This window comes from Colletes gigas, unplaced genomic scaffold (assembly GCF_013123115.1).
Source record: "Colletes gigas isolate AHSC1104 unplaced genomic scaffold, ASM1312311v1 Colletes_gigas_Sc00017, whole genome shotgun sequence".
In the NCBI taxonomy this organism is placed as follows: Eukaryota; Metazoa; Arthropoda; class Insecta; order Hymenoptera; family Colletidae; genus Colletes; species Colletes gigas.
The window spans coordinates 6118296-6138206 of NW_025106646.1; the positions used below are offsets into that span (position 1 = coordinate 6118296).

The 19911-nt window shown below is 34.2% G+C and overlaps 1 protein-coding gene across 2 annotated transcripts in view; it reads right to left on the reverse strand.

Annotated features, from left to right (window-relative positions):
- Nucleotides 1–19432, reverse strand: part of LOC122400371 (protein quiver) — a 49222-nt gene extending 29790 nt beyond the window's left edge. The window contains exons 1-2 of one of the 2 annotated variants that reach the window (XM_043401805.1): nucleotides 19189–19432; nucleotides 5165–5421 (exon numbers count right to left, since the gene is read on the reverse strand). The gene's annotated coding sequence lies outside the window, so the exon portion shown is untranslated. The remainder of the gene's footprint in view (nucleotides 1–5164; nucleotides 5422–19188) is intronic. The other variant, XM_043401803.1, reaches the window with a different exon arrangement.
- Nucleotides 19433–19911: the final 479 nt, after the last annotated feature.

Genomic DNA, 19911 nt, shown 5'->3' on the forward strand with positions numbered 1-19911 from the left:
GATTAACGAATGACGTATGTCCTTCTTAAAAAAAATACAATTTAAGTTAAATTAAAAATTTAATCAAAGTAACAACCCCGATTTTATTCATTATTCAAAGTTCAAACGTCACGGTATCTTGTTTTGGATTGATTTAGCAAACAATTTGCAACTTAAATTGCCGAGTAATTCGCAATAATGGACGTTTCGAACCGTTTTCTGTCGTATGACATCGATCTGGTAAACAAAGGGTGTTGTTTGCCTCTAAGATGAAGGAGTACTTGACAATAGAAGTGGCTTTAGGCGCCTAATCCATTAAATGGGATTGCAATTGCACTTTATGCTAAGGTTTCTACCAGTTTATTTACATCAAGAGTCATTTATTCAAAAACTTGCATGGAAATTGATCCACATGACCGTCGCGGATGTGATTATCAACGAGCTTCCTGACATACCAAGTTCTTTAACATTAATTAATGGAACCAAGACGCGACGTAAGCTTCGATCGACACGTCCACTTGCTTCGCGAATACATGAATGTATTATACAAGCTGTTCCGAAGTTAAACGATCAAACTTCTCCAGTACATTCTTTGAATAAATCTAGAACAAAATGTACAGCGCGTTTTATAATACGTAATGAAATCGAAAAGAAATTAATTCCTGGTTTGAAAGTAAGTTGAATCTATCGAATACAATTTTTTATACGAAATTCCGTTCTCGAGATAATAAACTATGAAAATATGCAAGCTACTGTAATATTTTCTTATTGGAAAATGTTTTTGATATTCTGATTTTCAAAATTTTATTTTCACGTATTTTCAAAATCTATTATTTTAAATATGTTTTATATATTTTCATATGTGGAATTGACTTGTTTTCGACTGTACCATGAATTACGGTACACCGTATACAGTTCAAAAACGCATTGCACACAATCTATGTATTTAATAAATGTATTTATTATATACAACCCAAGATCGAAGATGAGTAAGCACTAAATAAGTGTTCATTTCCGAAAGATATACAGGGTGTCCCGTAACTAGTGTAAGAACCGGAAATGGGGGGTGGCTGAGACGATTCTGAACAACAATTTCCTTTGCAAAAATGTCGGATGGGACTTCGTTTTTGAATTATTAACGAAAAACGTTGACCAATCACGGCGCGCGCCTACCGCGCGCTCAGGGCCGTCCGAACTCGAAGAGCCCACGCTCCCCATCCGACATTTTTGCAAAGGAAATTGTTGTGCAGAATTGTCTCAGCTACTTCCCATTTCCGGTTCTTACACTAGTTACGGAACACTCTGTACACAAAATGTTCCATAATTCGTAGTACTACCGAGAGAGAGGCGATTCTTAATAAAAAAATAAGTCGAAGAGAGAATATAACATTTTTTCATATGATGCTTCGTTTTCGAGAAAATCGAGTTTGAAAATGTAAAAGAGACTTCGCCATCGGTAGAAGTAGAAACAGTAAGTAATAGCCAGACGTGCCAGCTGAATCGTATTTTCTAACCTCAAAAAAATTGTATAGTACCTACGTGTTCCCATTATTGGACGCATAAAAATATTGATTACTCAAAATTAATATCTTTTTACCAATATACGATGATATCTAAGTAAAATATCTACTATTTATAGAAAAATTATTTGCACCCTTTATTTTACAATAATTATGCAAACGGCCAAATCTTAACATATATGCTAATGTATTTAGAAGTAAATGTGTACTAACAAACGAAATAATATATGCAATAACAAATAATATAATTCTAAATGCAACATTTGCAGCTTTTGTACTACGTATTCTTCCTATTATTACTTTAAATAAAACAATATAAGTAAGAGGTCGTTAATGAGGGTCCGATCAATAATGGAAACACTTATTTTATACCGTTAAAACGTACTTAAAGCGATGAAAAACAAATTACTGTGTTAATACATATATTTTATTTAATAAATGGAGAGATTTACATAAACTGTTAAATGTAAAATTGTTTTTTGTTATGGACATTATAAAATATTGCATTCTTCACAATTACGTTAGAAATAGAGATACCAATTCAAGAATCTATTAATCATCAATAGTTTACACTAAAGTGAAAATTACAATGGATGAAGAGAAGGAAGTTCGAAAGCAAATCACGTAAAAAATACGTTTGTAGAATATTTTTTTAGTGAGAATGAAAAAGTAACATTTAATGCATATTAAATAAATAAAATCGGCAAAATATAACAATTTTTGACGTTATTAAAAAACCATAGAAAAAATAGAAGCGAAGCAAAAATCTTACTAATGACGTTTCTTTTATTTTCAAGCTTCTCGTTGAAATTATTAAAGAATATTTTCGAGATACTTTGTTACTTCATCTATGAGTTTATTTACTGCACGATATATGTATAAAAATGTTTGAATAGATTTTTTGTGTTTACGTGTGTTGTTATGCGAATCGGAAGATGATGTGCTATTATTGTAAACCCGGAATATTAACTGCGATATTGAATAGGAATCGCACATTTCTTTGCATTTTGTACATAAAAATAAACATTTGTCAAATTGCATACCGACAATTTCGAACATTTCAATCGTTGGTTTCTCTTCAGTAAGCAAATATTGAACGTACAAAAATACTTATCAAAAATGTGTGATAACTCACGGAATATCGATTATTTAAACATTACACCTCAATACTTTTCTACACAAAATGTTTTAAGAAATTTATACGAGTACAAGGAAATATGTCATTTTGTTTTGAAGAAAGTGCATTTTGATTTCTAAATTTTTTACTTTACAATGTAGTTTACTAGTATAATTACTGGAATAAAGAAGAATGTTAAAAATAAACAAATTTTTAAAATCATCGAAAACCAACTATTCTTTGGCAGCATGATTCTACGCTTCTAAGGATTCAGAACATAATAGAAAATCAATGGAAGTGTTATAATAAATACAGTTCAATGCAAAAATACGAAGTAAAGTAATCTATCCATTAGAATTTTATAACAAGAAAAGAGAAATGGCTCGATAAAGAATTGCAATTTTATTTTAAGTTTACTGAACACAGAATACAACATTTTTCTTGTAATGAACTGGGTCATGATATATCTACAGAAATTGATATTTAAAGAAAGAATCATTAAGAATTTAAAAAGTCATTTAAAATAGACAAAATGTGGCTTTATTTGGAAGTTTTACTTTATTGTAATATGACACTCATACTTATTAAAATATCTTAACCAACTTGAACAGAAAAATAATTATATATTTTTAATAAAATTAAAAAATAATGAAACTAATTGGTTCAAGAATTATTAAATAATGTGTTGAGTTGAAAGTCTGAGCAAATAAAATTCAATTCTGGTTCACTGTGCGCTGTAAGGAGTACTCTCCACATTTTTTATAACTTTCCTATCGCTCCTCGAGTAAATCAATATTACTCTCTCATTCCTGAGAACTTGTGAGCAATCATAATGTAAACAAATATTGAATTCCCGTCGATTTAAAAAATCAGGGATTGTAAACAGTTATGATGTCAGTTTTAGTTCTTGAAACAGTTATAAAGAAATTGATTACATATTGATTTCGGTTTCAATTCTGAAGAACCGATATTATTTGATTCCAAAACAATCATATATTGTAGGTGAACGTAGAAAAATTATTTATCTCCCTGTATAATGTACTGTAATAATATATTCCTTATAAAATTGAATTATAATAACATTTTAGACGATAACACACAATAAATAAATTTTGGAATTAGTAAACAAATTAGAAAATGTTTCAATATTATCTTTTATCAATAAGAGAAGAACTTTTTTCTTCAGCCACATATATATATATACTTTACACGCTTGAAATTATTTGCAGATACATATTAAAATTTTGTTTAAAAATGTAATGGAATTATTAAATATCAAAATAATAATATAAGAATTAGACCTATAACATGAAAACATAATTAACATAGAACCGAAAAATAACAATTATAGAACCGATATAACATCGGTTTTACATAAAAGTTATTCAGAATAAAAGATTTTCAATTGAAACAGTTATTTTCGAAAGCTTTTCAACTTCTGTCTAAAATTGTTCCATTTTTAACCCTTTACATTTCGTGAGTCTTCATTAATATGAGCAACTATAAATATCAAATGCAATTTTGTGACTTTTAAAAATAAAAAAATATTCGTTTGTAAGAAAAATATATAAATACCTATAATTTAAATCTTATTTATACAGGCTGCTCGGCCACCCCTGGGAAAAATTTTAATGGGAGATTCTAGAGGCCAAACTAAGACGAAAATCAAGAATATCAATTTCTTGACTGAGACTTCGTTAAAAAGTTATTAAAAAATTAAATTAAAAAATTTCTAATCATTCTGAAAAAATTATATTCGGTTGCGGGTATCAATTACAATCATTTTTGGTGAAAAGACATACCCCTAAATCCTACGCAATTTCGAGAAAAAAATTCATTACCTAAAATCTAATGTGAGGCCAGAAATGCTTCCCTGAAATTTCTAGCATATCTTTAAAATGGCATAACTCCTGAACGGATTAGAGGATTTTAATTTTTCAAAATGCAAACGACGCATATTTTAGTGGAGAATATGTAGAAATTCTAACAATATTGAAAAAGTTATTCCTTGACACCGTAAAATGAGAAAAACCCCCTAAAACTGGTCCAATTTTCAAACGGCCATAACTCCTACAATAGTAAAAGTATCTCATTTAAATTTCTTTCTGAAGCAGAGCCCATAGGTACCTACAAAAAAATATTAGATATCTTTTCTGTAGAGCGTAAAACAAATTTATTAAAAATGAAAAACAAATTTTTAAGAAAGTAGTGCCTAAATTTTTCGACAAAATTAAAAAATTTCAAATCGTTCTGGAAAAATTATTTTCGGGGGTCAATTACAATCATTTTTGGTGAATGGACCTACTTTCGAATTCTTACCCACTTTCTAGAAAAAAATTCAGTACGGGCAGAACTTTAAACGTTAATAACTTTTTAACAGAGCCTCCATCAACAAATTAATATTCTTGATTTTCGTCTTGTTTTGGCGTCTAGAATCTCCCATCAAAATTTTCCCCATTAAATTCAATTTCTGTTGCCATAATCAGCGGCGCCAATGGAACACAAAGGGTTGACATTGTCTTTTCTCGAAAGAAACGAGTTTTCATACCTTTCGAGACTCCGACGAAGATTCTTGTCCCTTATCGTTGTTACTGACAGCAACGAGTCTCCAAAGGAACGCACGGACACTCAGTTGAACGAATCGTGAGGTGGGTGGTCGTTCCAACGCTCTGCTACGAGGAACTGTGGTTTCCGTCGCAGCGTCGCAATTTCATTTACCTGCGACGCTCTGCGTTACGCATTGAACAGCACCACGTCCTCCCGTCGATTTTACGTCACCGTCCGTGACCGTAGGGGCTGGCTAACCTGAAAGAATTTCAAGCGAGAAGATTCGATAGAAGTCTCCGACGGAATCGTCTCAACACATTCGCTGCCATGTCAGTCGAATTCGAGTGACGCATAAACTCCACGGGGGGTCGCGTCACTCTTTTTCGAACGACGCTCGTATTTGCAGGCAAACTCCATTTAAATGGACCCAACGAGAGACAAGCAATTCGTATAATCCGGTGAATTTACGTAATAGGAATCCACTAATTATCTGCACTACTTCTAACTTTTCATTCGAGTAACTGAAATTTTCGTTGAGTGGATTTAAGCACACGTTTAGCTCATTTTTCGGATTATAGTAATATAAACTTGGGAACAAGACTTGAATGAAACTGTTAAAACTTTCAATTGGTTCTGATATAACAGTTACTTTTTTACTTTTACCTTTTCTGATCGTAGAAAACAATTTTATATTCCATATATTTATGCGTAGATAGAACATTTTTATTTTCTAAAAATGAGAAATAGTTTCAGTTAAACAGAAACAGTTGAATTCCGCTTTTGGAAAAGTTTTTGCAAACATATTCACTATTGATTGTTAAATAGGTTTGAGGTTAAGGCTTTGAACCGTTTTATACAAAGTTCTGGTTGCATACGAACATTAGCAAATCAGATGGAGTGCGTGGGAAAATTTGTTTTCGCAAAGAATAGCAATGAATTAGTCAGTAGTACTGATATCGTACACAAAACGTTTCTGTGATTAGCTTAGAGTTAAATTTATTTATTCGTTGCACAATATTATATATTGTTATCTGTTAGTGATAATCTTGTAAAAGTTATAAAGATAATGGAATGTATAACAAATACTTTCGTGAGAAAGATATCAATGTGAAACGAGCATTTAACCCTTAAGTAGACTCTCAATCTCAACTGAATTATTTTACTTAATGTTGATTTTTACCAAATTGGTAAATGGAAATCAACTTTCCTTTAAAGTATTTAAAAAATAATGAACTAATAGAAGATTACATAAATTTCAAATAATTACATTGACATATATGAAATAATTATTATTTTAAACTTGCTGAGGGCCACAGCGGCTCCAATAATCCACTTTAGGGTTAATGTTTTGAATGTTCTCATTTGTGACTAGTATTAGTGAACATAATTTAGAAAATACATTACTTCTAAACATAAACGCTAAACACCGACTGCATATGTAAATAATGTGTAGACTAGTTATAATTCGCGCGCGTGAATCAGCCGAAAAACGCGTGTTATTGAGGCCACCGTTGGGCGGCGCCCTTGTAGTCTCAGCTTGCTCGCTGTATGCGCCGTGTGTGTTATATTTTGTTCTTATTTACGTTAATAATTATTAACATACATATATTCCTACTATGTATTCGTATTAAATATATTATCGTTTATTACTTCTAATCGCTTGTTTTTTCTCACTGCACCAACATAATGACTTTTTAAAATAAAATACAATAATTGTATTTGTTATAATAGTCATACAGCACTAAGACTGCAACTTATTACAAAAGAAAATTAAAAAACATAACTAAATAGTAAAATAACAATGCAACATTATAACTGAAAAATTTCATAAATGTTAGTGCATATAATAACAAAATTAAATCATATCGTCTGATACTTTTACCTTATTCATCAATCTCAAACTAACCATAATATCATTTTCTATACGCAATATAGATAAATTTGTTAAACGCTTCTGCAACATGTTAGATCGTAAATAGCTTTTAATTATTTTGAGTTTTAAGCAAACTTACAAATTTTAAATCCAAATATTAACTTATAGAGACATGAATGACCGTATTAAAAACAAATTTAAAATATCCCACGGTTCATAATTTGAGAACCACTGGTATAGTCAATCGATATAATGGGGATCCTCTCAATAACCTTGAACAACTAATTAACTTTGTTCTAATCACAGCTTGAGCCCTTTCAAGATCGTATTTTTATTATTCTTTTCAGAGGAATTTCAAACATATACATTTTTATTATATTCCAAAGAAATTGCTCAGTAAACGTCATTAAAACAAATATTAATAAATTTCCAGTAGTAATTAATACTCCCATAACCATAAGATACAAATGCTATTATCTGTCTGTCATATTATTGTTAAACCGACAATTTTCCACATAGATACTAATAAACGTAGGTGAAAATTATTCATGCATAACAAAACACGCTCTAAAACAATGATGTAAACGATAATGCATAAAAGTTTTTTGCAGTTAATGCAGAGAACAAATACAATAGAACTTTTAAACATACATAATTGAACATATTTCATATGAAAAGTGAATTAACGTATTTCCAATTGAATGGTTTATTTACCACTTCACGAAATAAATTATTTGTTATTTGACACCGTTATTTATTATTACTTATTTGTTTTTAATATGCTTTGTCTCCCTTTATATTATTGCTACACTTCTTGCTACGTTTCTTAGAACGCTTCTTAGAATCCATTCACTATTATGGTTTGTGTTTATTATTGTTATTAAGCGTTACTATTCATGAAACGTAAACTGACGATTAGTATTGGATCAACTTTTACACGTGAAACTATTTATTCCATTCAATGCTTTTTCTCAACGTTAATTTTAATTAATTTTCTGACGAATAAGCAGTACATATTTTAATTTACTATTAATTGACCAAATGAAGAACTTAAAATTAATTGAAATACATTGTTTGTAAAATACCGATTAACATTAGTTAAAATGATTATTTTTAAATTATTATTTAAAATAAATTTCGTTCAGATTGTTCGAATGATTATTTTTAAATTACTATTTGACATAAATTCCGCTGAAATTACTCAATTGATTAATTTTAAATTATGATTTGAAATAAATTTCTCATTTGATTGAATTTGCGTCGCTATAGTGTTTTTGTGGAACAGAATTTCCCATAATATCGTGAATTTCAACCATGTGGCGAAGCAATTGATCGACAGAACAATATGCAAGACGATCGGTTAAACGACTCGTCGTCGGGAATATAAATGTTTGCACGACGGAAGATGAAATGGACTTCTGACATGAAATGCATAATGGAAAATACGCGCAGAGAGCATGCAACTCTACATAATACGTAGACATTCTATACAAACTTTGCTGGCAATCCCGTTGGAATAACATAGCCATGCGAGGAATGAGAAGAGAGTAAATATTCCAAAAATCTCGGACGTTTAATGCTAAAAATCTGTACGAGATTTCAATAACTTTATCCAATCGACGGAGAAGAAATCTATTAACATAATAATATCTGACACAAACTTACTTTTAAATAAATTTTAAAAAATCTTAATTCATTTACTTTTAATAAACTTTAAAGATTTATGTGTACGGTGTGCTTGTAACTTATTTGGCAATTAAAAGCAAAAGTATATTTTTATTTTTTACAGCAATCTTTTATACAGGGTGTTCGGCCACCTCTAGCAAAAATTTTAATGAGCTATAGTAGAGGCCAAAATAAGACGAAAATCAAGTATACTAATTTGTTGATGGAGGCTTCGTTACAAAGTTATTAACATTTAAAGTTCCGCATGAATCATGGCAACCATCGAGCATACGCGTAAGCGTGGGAGGTCAGGAGACGATGTATTACAGGAACCGAGCTTACCGACTTATCGATCGCCTTTCGTGTCTGCGTCAACTCTCAGGACGGCGAACGTGGTACGTTGAATGAAATCCGACAGCCCCTCGTTTTTGCGTCAACTCCCAGGAAGGTAAACGCATATCGTCGAATAGGATTCAACCAGTCTTATGAACATCCAGAGGGGCATATCAATACTCGCCCGACAAGATGTTCACAGAGAGAGGGTGAATGCCTCTTTTAACACACACATTTTTTTCTGTATAAAAATCACCCACACGCGAGCATACACGCATCGCGATTGTCCCGTCCGCGAATGTCCACGTGTATGTGCACCGCGATTGTCCCGACCGCGAGTGTCCACAAATAAATACTGTTGCACACGAACCATCATACTTTTTTTCCAAAAAAAAACCACACGCGAGCATACGCGCACCGCGATTGTCCCGTCCGCGAGTGTCCACGTGTACGCGCACCACGATTGTCCCGACCGCGAGTGTCCACAAGTAAATACTTTTCGACGAGCACCACTATTCAATTAAATAATACACGCGCACCGCGATTGTCCCGTCTGCGAGTGTCCACGTGTACGCGCACCGCGATTGTCCCGTCCGCGAGTGTCCACATACATAGAGAGAACTGCCTCACAAAAGATGTTCCACGTGGCCACCATTCTCTTGTAGGCACAGCTGCATTCTTCTCTGGAAATTTCGTCGCATATATTCTAAATGAGCCCCTTCTCGTGACTCAATAATACCAGCTGAAAACGTAATCCGGCGATTGAGTTCGTCGAGCGAGTTTACTGGTGTTGAGTAAACTAAATCCTTTAAGTGACCCCAGTAGAAAAAATCAAGGGGGTTCAAATCAGGTGAACGAGCAGGCCACAGCTGAGGGTCCTCCATCGTAACAATTTCCATGTACGTTCTGGGTGTCATATTTTAAATATTAAGTAAAAAGAAATATTTATGATCGGGGAGTTTTAAAACGTGTATTTCTGTAAACAAAATTCTGGACATTTTTTTCCATTATCGTACTTATGCCTACATAAATCGGAAAGTAAAAATGTCGGGGCTTTACAATGTATGCTTCGTAAGCCGCGCGTTCGGCACTTTAATAATGTGTCTGCTTTTCTCGCCACTCGTCATCGTTTGTCTTTTCTCATTTCGAAGGCAGTCGCCAACGAATACGGACATTCAATAGCTCTCGAACTCTACAATCTGAATTAATATTCAGTCATTAATCAGATTTACTAATTATAAATTTTTTTCCAGTTTTATTTTTTTATTGCGCGATAGTGCGTGGAATCGAAATCCGCGGTTTATATTAAGTTGTGTTGTGTAGTGTTGTGTAGTGCAGTGTAGTGTGTGGTACGCGGTTTGTGTTGTGTAGTGCGCGGCGCGGAACGGGAAAAAATGCAACATAAACACACACAATGCCCATATTTGGGCAGAAGAAAACCCACACGCGGTTTACGCAATAAATACACAACGCCAGTTTTCTGTCAATATTTGGGCAGGCATACTTGGCAGTAAAATTATTGGTCCTGTGGTCTTGCCACAACGATTAACAGGACAATTGTACCTGGAATTTTTGGAAACGCAGTTGCCAAGCCTTCTGGAGGATGTACCACTACATGTACGCAGAAACATGTGGTACATGCACGATGGTGCACCGCCCCATTCCACACTGGCAGTACGCGGGCATTTAAACGCGTACTTTAAAAACAAGTGGATTGGACGAGGAGGACCTCAGCTGTGGCCTGCTCGTTCACCTGATTTGAACCCCCTTGATTTTTTCTACTGGGGTCACTTAAAGGATTTAGTTTACTCAACACCAGTAAACTCGCTCGACGAACTCAATTGCCGGATTACGTTTTCAGCTGGTATTATTGAGTCACGAGAAGGGGCTCATTTAGAAAATATGCGACGAAATTTCCAGAGAAGAATGCAGCTGTGCCTACAAGAGAATGGTGGCCACGTGGAACATCTTTTGTGAGGCAGTTCTCTCTGTGTATGTGGACACTCGCGGACGGGACAATCGCGGTGCGCGTACACGTGGACACTCGCGGACGGGACAATCGCGGTGCGCGTATGCTCGCGTGTGGTTTTTTTTTGGAAAAAAAGTATGATGGTTCGTGTGCAACAGTATTTATTTGTGGACACTCGCGGTCGGGACAATCGCGGTGCACATACATGTGGACATTCGCGGACGGGACAATCGCGATGCGTGTATGCTCGCGTGTGGGTGATTTTTATACAGAAAAAAATGTGTGTGTTAAAAGAGGCATTCACCCTCTCTCTGTGAACATCTTGTCGGGCGAGTATTGATATGCCCCTCTGGATGTTCATAAGACAGGTTGAATCCTATTCGACGATATGCGTTTACCTTCCTGGGAGTTGACGCAAAAACGAGGGGCTGTCGGATTTCATTCAACGTACCACATTCGCCGTCCTGAGAGTTGACGCAGACACGAAAGGCGATCGATAAGTCGGTAAGCTCGGTTCCTGTAATACATCGTCTCCTGACCTCCCACGCTTACGCATATGCTCGATGGTTGCCATGATTCAGGCGGAACTTTAAATGTTAATAAATTTGTAACGAAGCCTCCATCAACAAATTAGTATACTTGATTTTCGTCTTATTTTGGCCTCTACTATCGCTCATTAAAATTTTTGCTAGAGGTGGCCGAACACCCTGTATACTGGCATCACTTGTTCTATAATGTAAACATTAGCATGACTCTTGAATGTAGTTTAGTCGAAGATTCAACCTCCATATTGGATTCTCTTGAGGAATTCAAAAATACATCGAACTTAAATTAATACGTTAACTGCCTTGATGTTTTTCAACGCTTACACAGGGTGTTCGGCCACCCCTGGTAAAAATTGTAATGGGAGATGCTAGAGACCAAAATAGTGCGAAAATCAAGAATACCAATTTGTTGATTGAGGCTTCGTTAAAAAGTTATTAACGTTTAAAGTTCTGGTCATACTGAATTTTTTTCTCGAAAACGCGTAGGGTTTCGGGGGTATGTTTATTGGCCAAAAATGATTGTAATTGACCCCCGCAACGGAAACTAATTTTTCCAGAACGATTTGAAATTTGCTTTATTCGCCGAAAAATTTAGACACCCCTTGTTGATTTTTCTTAAAAATTCGTTTTTGAATGCTAGTAATTTTGTTTGACGTCCTACAGAAAGGATACCGAATACTTTTTTGTAGGTACCTATAAGCTCTACTTTAGAAAAAAGTTTCATTGAAATATATTAACTATTGTAGGAGTTATGGCTGTTTGAAAATTGGGCCACTTTTATGGGGTTTTTCTCATTTTGCGGGGTCAAGTCTCAACTTTTCCAATATTTTTGCGATTTCTACATATTCTTCACCTAGTAGTAGTTTAGTTTCAAAACTTTGCCGTTTGAAACATTAAAATCGTTCAATCTGTTCAGGAGTAATGATATTTTAAACACACGCCTGTTTAGGGAAACATTCCTGTTCTTGTCAGACATTAGATTTTCATAAGGAATTTTTTTCTCGAAAGTGCGAAGGATTTCGGATGTATATGTAATGACCAAAAATGATTGTAATCGACCCCTGCAACCTAAAATAATTTTTTTTAAACGATTTAAGACATTTTTTTTCGCCGAAAAATTTCAGCACCTACCTGAATTTTTTTCTGGAAAGTAGGTACGATTCCGGTGATATACATATGTATTCATAAAAAATGTTTGTAATACTTTAAAAAATTTCTAAAAATTATAATGGAAGATTCTAGAGGCCAAAATAAAACGAAAATCAAGAATATCAACTTCTTGATTGAGGCTTCATTAAAAAGTTATTCAAAAATTTCATATCATTCTGAAAAAATTATTTTTAGTTGCGAGGGTCGATTACAATCATTTTTGGTGAATAGACCTACCCTCGAAATCCGACGCACTTTCGAGAAAAAAAATTCCTTACCGAAAATATAATCTGAGGCCTGAAATGGTTCTTCAAAATGTCATGCAAATCTTTGAAACATCATAACTCCTGAACGGATTGGAGGATTATAATGTTTCAAACGCAAACAACGCGTATTTTAGTGTAGACTATGTAGATATTCCAAGAATATTTGAAAAGTTGTTCCTTAACCCCGTAAAGTGTGAAAACCTCCATAAAGGTGGTCCAATTTTCAAACAGTCATAACTCCTACAGTAGTGCATATATTTCAATGAAAGTGTTTTCTGAGGGAGAACTGATGGGTACCTACAAAAAAGTATTAGACAAAATTTCCGTTCAACGTCAAAGAAATTTATTAAAAATGAAAAATGAATTTTTAAGAAAAATCGACAGAGGGTAGGTGTCTAAAAAAAATTTCGAATAGTTCTAAAGAAATTATTTCTAGATTCTAAGGTCAAATACAACCATTTTTGGTGAATACACATACCCTCGAAATCCTACGCACTTTCGAGAAACAAATTCTGGAAGATGGACCAATTTTTCGGCGAAAATAAAATTTCGAATCGTTTTGGAAAAATTATTTTCGATCGCGGGGGTCAATTACAATCATGTTTGGTGAATAGACATACTCCCAAAATCCTGGACATTTTCGAGAAAAAAATTCACTGCGGGCGAAACTTTAAACGTTAATAGCTTCTTAACGAAGCCTCCATTAAGAAATTGGCATTCTTGATTTTCGTCTTATTTTGACCCTCAGAATCTCCCATTAAAATTTTTCCCAGGGGTGGCCAAACACCCTGTTTAATAAATGAACCTTAGTACTTGTAAATTTTTTAATAATGCAATTACCATTAGGATTACTACAAAATACAAGTACTCCATTGGACTACTGAATATTTCTATTTGTTACAATTTGAAAAAATGTCGAGAGTATGAGTGATAATTTCTTTTTTTTCTAAGCGTAGCCCTGTTGCCAAATGCATATTACGTCAATATTGAAACATATAGTAATACGCTACTAAAATTTAAGCACCTGTTGCTCGAAGTAACGTGCACAGTTCCGTTCTGATTTTGAAAACAGAATTTTATTGATAACTTTTGAGAATTGCATAACATTAATTGATTTTACTTGTAAATAAAATGAATACAAATATTTTATTTTGAATATTGGATAGTAATTATCAAAGATGTAATTCGAATTTGTTTTCGTTAGGTAAATCTTTTGTTTCAAAATGGTTTATTCTACTGAAAAAAATTTAGTTTATATTCTCTTCTATTATTTTCATACATTATTTTAGTCATTTTTCTCTGATATTAAGAATAACGAAATCCATCGTACTTTCTGTTCGTTTTCTTTAATGTTTTTTATAATTATTGAAATTAGATTGTTAAGGAAATTTTTCAACATCATTTCCAAGTTTTTCAACATACAACCATTAAAACGATTCAAAATTATTGTTATAAGTGTTGGAAGAATTTCTTAGCAACATAATATTAATGTTTTCTAACACACATATCAATTGTTCATTTATCCCACACAACTGATTCATCAACACATTCATCAATTTCCCTAGAAAACACCAACATGTCGTAAATGATTCCATTTACATGATCGACGCGTCAGGATGCCAGCTAAAGATTTAACTAATTTGTTTATGAAAATTTCAGGCGTGAAGATAAGGTTATAGAACCTTCTAATGGTTCTAATACAATTTTAAAGTTACCAACCGATCGTAAACTTGGATTTTTATAGGTTTCCGTTCGCTTTCAATGGCTTCATTGTCTGGAATAAGAGAGTACTAGAAAAATGTCGTTGTAATCGCCATTTACAATTTCTGGACGAAACCGAAAAAATATACAAAAATACACTTCCGCAATAATCACATTAATAATTACAAAAATCAGCCAAAAATTTTTAAGTAATATTTTTATTGTGAACGTGGCACGTTTTATGTAAAAAAATTATTTTTTAATTAAATTAATACTATCTGCATATACAAGGTGTTCCGCCTTTTTCCATACACATTTCAGCATTGTATTCTACAAGTAAAAATAAGACTAACGTATTATATAACAAAAAATTCATAAATGTTTTGTTAAGAAGTTGTGACAAAAATATGAAATGTAGTGTTCTTTTATTTAAAAAACAAACAAATTTACTAAAATTTTGTTTAAAAAGAGCAACTGCTAGTTTAGGCACGAAAAAATATTTTTAACGTAGAATTATGTGGATAACTTAAACATTTCTTTATCAGAGTTTAGTTTCTATCATTTATCTTGGATGCTGAAGTATTCTTTCTTCGATGATAACTTTTTGTTGTCATAAAATTTTGAACTATTGTTCAAGTTTATGTTCAGTAAATTACAAACAAACTCACGATATCGAATGCTTGCAAAAGATTGATTTTATTTTATTATAAATTTCATTTCTTATTTTAATCTCCTGAATCTCAACCGAGTTCCACAGTTCATATTTTTGTTATAATTTCTTAACAAAGCATTTATGGATTTTTTGTTATATAACATTTTAGTCTTAGTTTTACTTGTACAACACACTGCTGAAGTGTGTACAGAAAAATACGAAACCCCTGCACATTAAATGTATTATATTTATTGAACCCCAAATAAATCAAAGCACTCGAAGAATCCATTTTGTTTATCCAATTGAAAAAATTCAGACTTGAAGGAACGAAACGACAATTCCGAATTTAATTTTCAGGTATTATTTGTCTGTGTAAAATATTTGGAAAGAAGACAGAAATGAGCATCCTTAAAAAAGATTGTAACATAAACTTCGAATCATTTCAGAAAGAGCTGTCCAGAAAATTTTCAGCCATTGAATATTTATCAGTAGATAGAGTGAAACGTACCGTCCTGTCGGGTACTAGCTAAATTCTTCACGCGAACTACCTTTTTAGTTCTTTTGGGTTTGTAAGGGCCAATTAACCTTCGTAGTACGCGTATTTTCTAGCCTTCACTTGCCAAACTAATCTTGAGTGACTAATTAATGATTTGCGACCGTTTAAGATCACCGATAACTCGATATACAGGGTTTCGACCTCTAGAGAATCTAGAGACCAAAATAAGACAATCATTTTTGGTGAATACACATACCCCCGAAATCCTACGTACTTTCGAGAAAAAAATTCTTTATCAAAAATATACTGTGTGGCCACGAATGTGTCTCCGAAATTTCATAAGTATGTTTAAAAAATCATAACTGCTGGACGGATTGAAAAATTTTAATGATTTAAAATTCAAACAATGAAACAATACATTGGATGTAAGGTCTACTCATATACCTCGTCTGTGTACGAACCGAGAAAACAATAAACTATCTCGATATAAGAGTATAACCTAAAACTAATCGGTTAAGTAATTTATTTTGAGCTAATATTCGTACAGTCTTACTTTTGATTTGTATTTCTCGATGCAATGCTATATTTGGTAGCAGAGCGTGGTTCCAGACGTGAGAGAAAAAGAGTGTTATTTGAAAGTGAGGTTAAGGGAAAACGAACACGTGCTACGCTATGGCCGATAATTGGAATATCGCCGCAGTAGAGAAGCTTTCGGATACAAATTATTTTGTATGACGAGATTGAACAGCGATACATGAGAAAAATCAATGAAAAAATAGACATTAAAAGTATGGGTGTTGCGAGACATGTTTTGGGACTGCAAATAGAGCATGAGAAGGGAATAATTTATGTGCACCAGAGGAACTATACATATAGAGAAGTTGCTGATTATGTATGGCATGAATGAGTGTAATAGCGTATCGACCCCAATAGATGTTAACGTGAAAATGGACAATGATGAGAATTCCAACAAATGCGATGTGAACGATTTCCAAGAGCTTATTGGTAGACTAATGTTCTTGGGTGTAAATACAAGACCAGATATAGCATATGCGATTAGTTGCTTATCGCAATTTAATAGTGATCCAAAAGAGATACACATGTGTGGGTTGAAAAGAGTGTTGCGATATTTAAAAGGGACCATCGGTTACCGATTATGTTTTGGTAGAAAGGGTGGGAGAAATAGAATAGATTGCTATACGGATGCCTCATGGGATGCAACCAAAGATGCGCGATCGTTTACAGGTCTGTTAGTTTATAGGAATGGCGATTTAATTCAATGGAGGAGTAAAAAACAATCTATTATAGCATTATCTTCGACAGAAAGTGAACTGGAGGCGATGACTGAGAGTGTGAAAGAAATCATTTGGTTAGATAGATTAATAAAAGAAATAACTGGGGAATTAGATATAATGACAGAAATTAAGTGTGATAGTCTAAATGTAGTGAAATTAGCAAAGGGAGGTAATTTTAAAGCTAGATCTAAGTTGCTAAATAGACGATGTTGTTTTGTGAAAGAAAATGTAAAGAAAGGTAACATCCGAATAACACATGTACGCAGCGAAAACATGCGAGCGGATTGCTTAACAAAGGCTGTGAGCGGCCCAAAGTTGTTTAAAAATATCAAGGAGGTATTGGAGGTGGGTTGACAATAAAACCAAGAGGGGAGTGTGTGTGTGTGATTGTTTTTATTTTGTGTGTGTGTGTGTGTGTGTGAGAAAAGAAGAACGGGAAGGGGAGATGCGCGAGCGGAGCTGCGCGTTGTTAGCGTGCTGGCGGAACATTCTTAACCTATTAATTGTGCAACAATATTTTAATATTGTAACTGTGCAATTGACGATGCATAACAAATTCTCAAAGCTAACAATTTTTCTTTTATTAACCCCGGCATGACTTATGTTGTGTTTAACTGCTATATGTAGTATACAGGGTGTTCGGCTATCTCGGGGAAAAATTTTAATGGGAGATTCTAGGGGCCAAAATAAGACGAAAATCAAGAATACCAATTTATTGTTGGAACCTTCGTTAAAAAGTTATTAACGTTTACAGTTCCGCCTGTAGAACGGCAATCTGCGAACAACTGCGTGCGCGTGCTAGTATTCTCATTCAGCATGAGAAACTCTAATTACTGACGTATCGTCAGCCATACAGTTTTGTGAGTGAGAACCACTATCACGCGTACGCAGATGTTCGCATATTGCCATTCTACAGGCGGAATTTTAAACGATAATAACTTTTTAAAAAAGCCTCGATCAACAAATTGGTGTTCTTGATTTTCATCTTATTTTGGCCTCTAGAATCTGCCATTAAAATTTGTCTCCGAGGTAGTCGAAAACGCTGCATGTGAACATTTTACAAATCTAGAAAACCAAAATAAAATGCGTAATCTCACGTTATTACCGTTTCCTATTTATTCTGAAAGTGACCTTATCTACATAAAACGTCAAACAGTAGTATTGAAATAATGAAAAAATTAAGATGGGGAGTAACAATAAAAATTGTCCAAGGAATAGAAAACTTCGTCTAAAGTTTGATAATTAAGTTATTTGATATACCGACAAACTTTCCATTCCATAGATTATATTTGTGAATATCAAGAACATGAGAATTCGTTACCTATTTATTAAACAAGGAAAATGTTTATACTGAAAACACTAATAATCCCATTTCTCCGAATGCAATATTGTAGTACGAAAGATATTCGAAATTTTAGACTTTACCGGCCGGTGCGCCTATTTAAAATGTAGAACACCGCAGCTCTCGCCAGGTTGACCTAACGTAAATTTTGGAACTTCCGGAAATTAGAAACATGCAATCGGAAGACTAAAGTACAAGAAATACGAAAATTTCGAATTGTGCAAAATCAATGGTCAAATTTACAAAATAAGAATTACCCTAACATCTTCGCGTTGCAAAAATAACTTTAAGAGTACAACAGAAAATTAATAAGAACAACCCTTAACCATTAAAATACGAAAAAATCAAAGTTCCTATGTTAAACAGAAGATAAATCATCTGTTGCGGAAACTCTTTTCATGGAAATCTATAAAAGCTGCCAGCATCGAGAGCCTGTATATCTTAAACAATTTTAAAAACAGCAAAACGGTGACATAAAGCCCCTCTATTTACGCAAGAACAACGTATTTCAATTTGAAAAAAATTCCTGACGAGTACAAAAGTGATCAATCCATAGCAAAACGACCCACGCACGATTTCAACGTATCACGTTCCATACATTCTCCTCATGACATTTCGATTCACGAGTTACACTCTAGATACCGGCATGCAGGATTCGATAAAGTTTCCTATTATTCGAACAAAGTAACATCCGAAGAAGAAACTCTAGACCGTCAATTACATCCTCGCCGATACGTACACAACTCATACAGGAATATCCTGGGTACTCGACCGTAGTAACCAATGTTCAGCAACGAAGAGGTTTCGGTGGATGGGTCTTGAACCCCTTGTGACTTTACCAAATCCAGATCACCGAAACTATCGTCGACGATTCACTGTTCCTGACCGATTTCGTGAACACTGCACCACAAGCATGGCGGTGGACGATACCACGTAGGGCAGAGAACAACGTTGCGGCGCGGACAGGTGCAGTGGTTGCGACTACGCTAGCGTGTAAGCGTCGAAGAACGTCGCGGCACAGTCCGTTGAAGCGCCACCCGAGCCGCGCAATCGGATACAAGCGAACTACGGATCCAGGTCGATCAATATGAGGGGTCAGCAGTCGTTGCCGCGTGCTCGTGTTGCGGCAAGCACGCTGAGACGCCGACGAATAACGCGGAGGCATACGCAGACTAAAAGAGTGGGAATACCCGCCACGATTGCGCTGTGGACACTCGCCTCGACTCTTAAGGGGATTACACTTCGCGACAGTATGATAGGACACTGAAATTTTCCTCATTCTCGATGCCAATAATATACAGCGAATTGGAGTGGCTCTCGAAATCGATTGAGTACTTTTTATTTAACACGTTGTCTGCCATCGTGGTCATAACGTGTTTTCAAAACACTTATACAGGGTGTTCGGCCACACTTGGGAAAAATTTTATTGGGAGATTCTAGAGGCCAAAATAAGACGAAAATC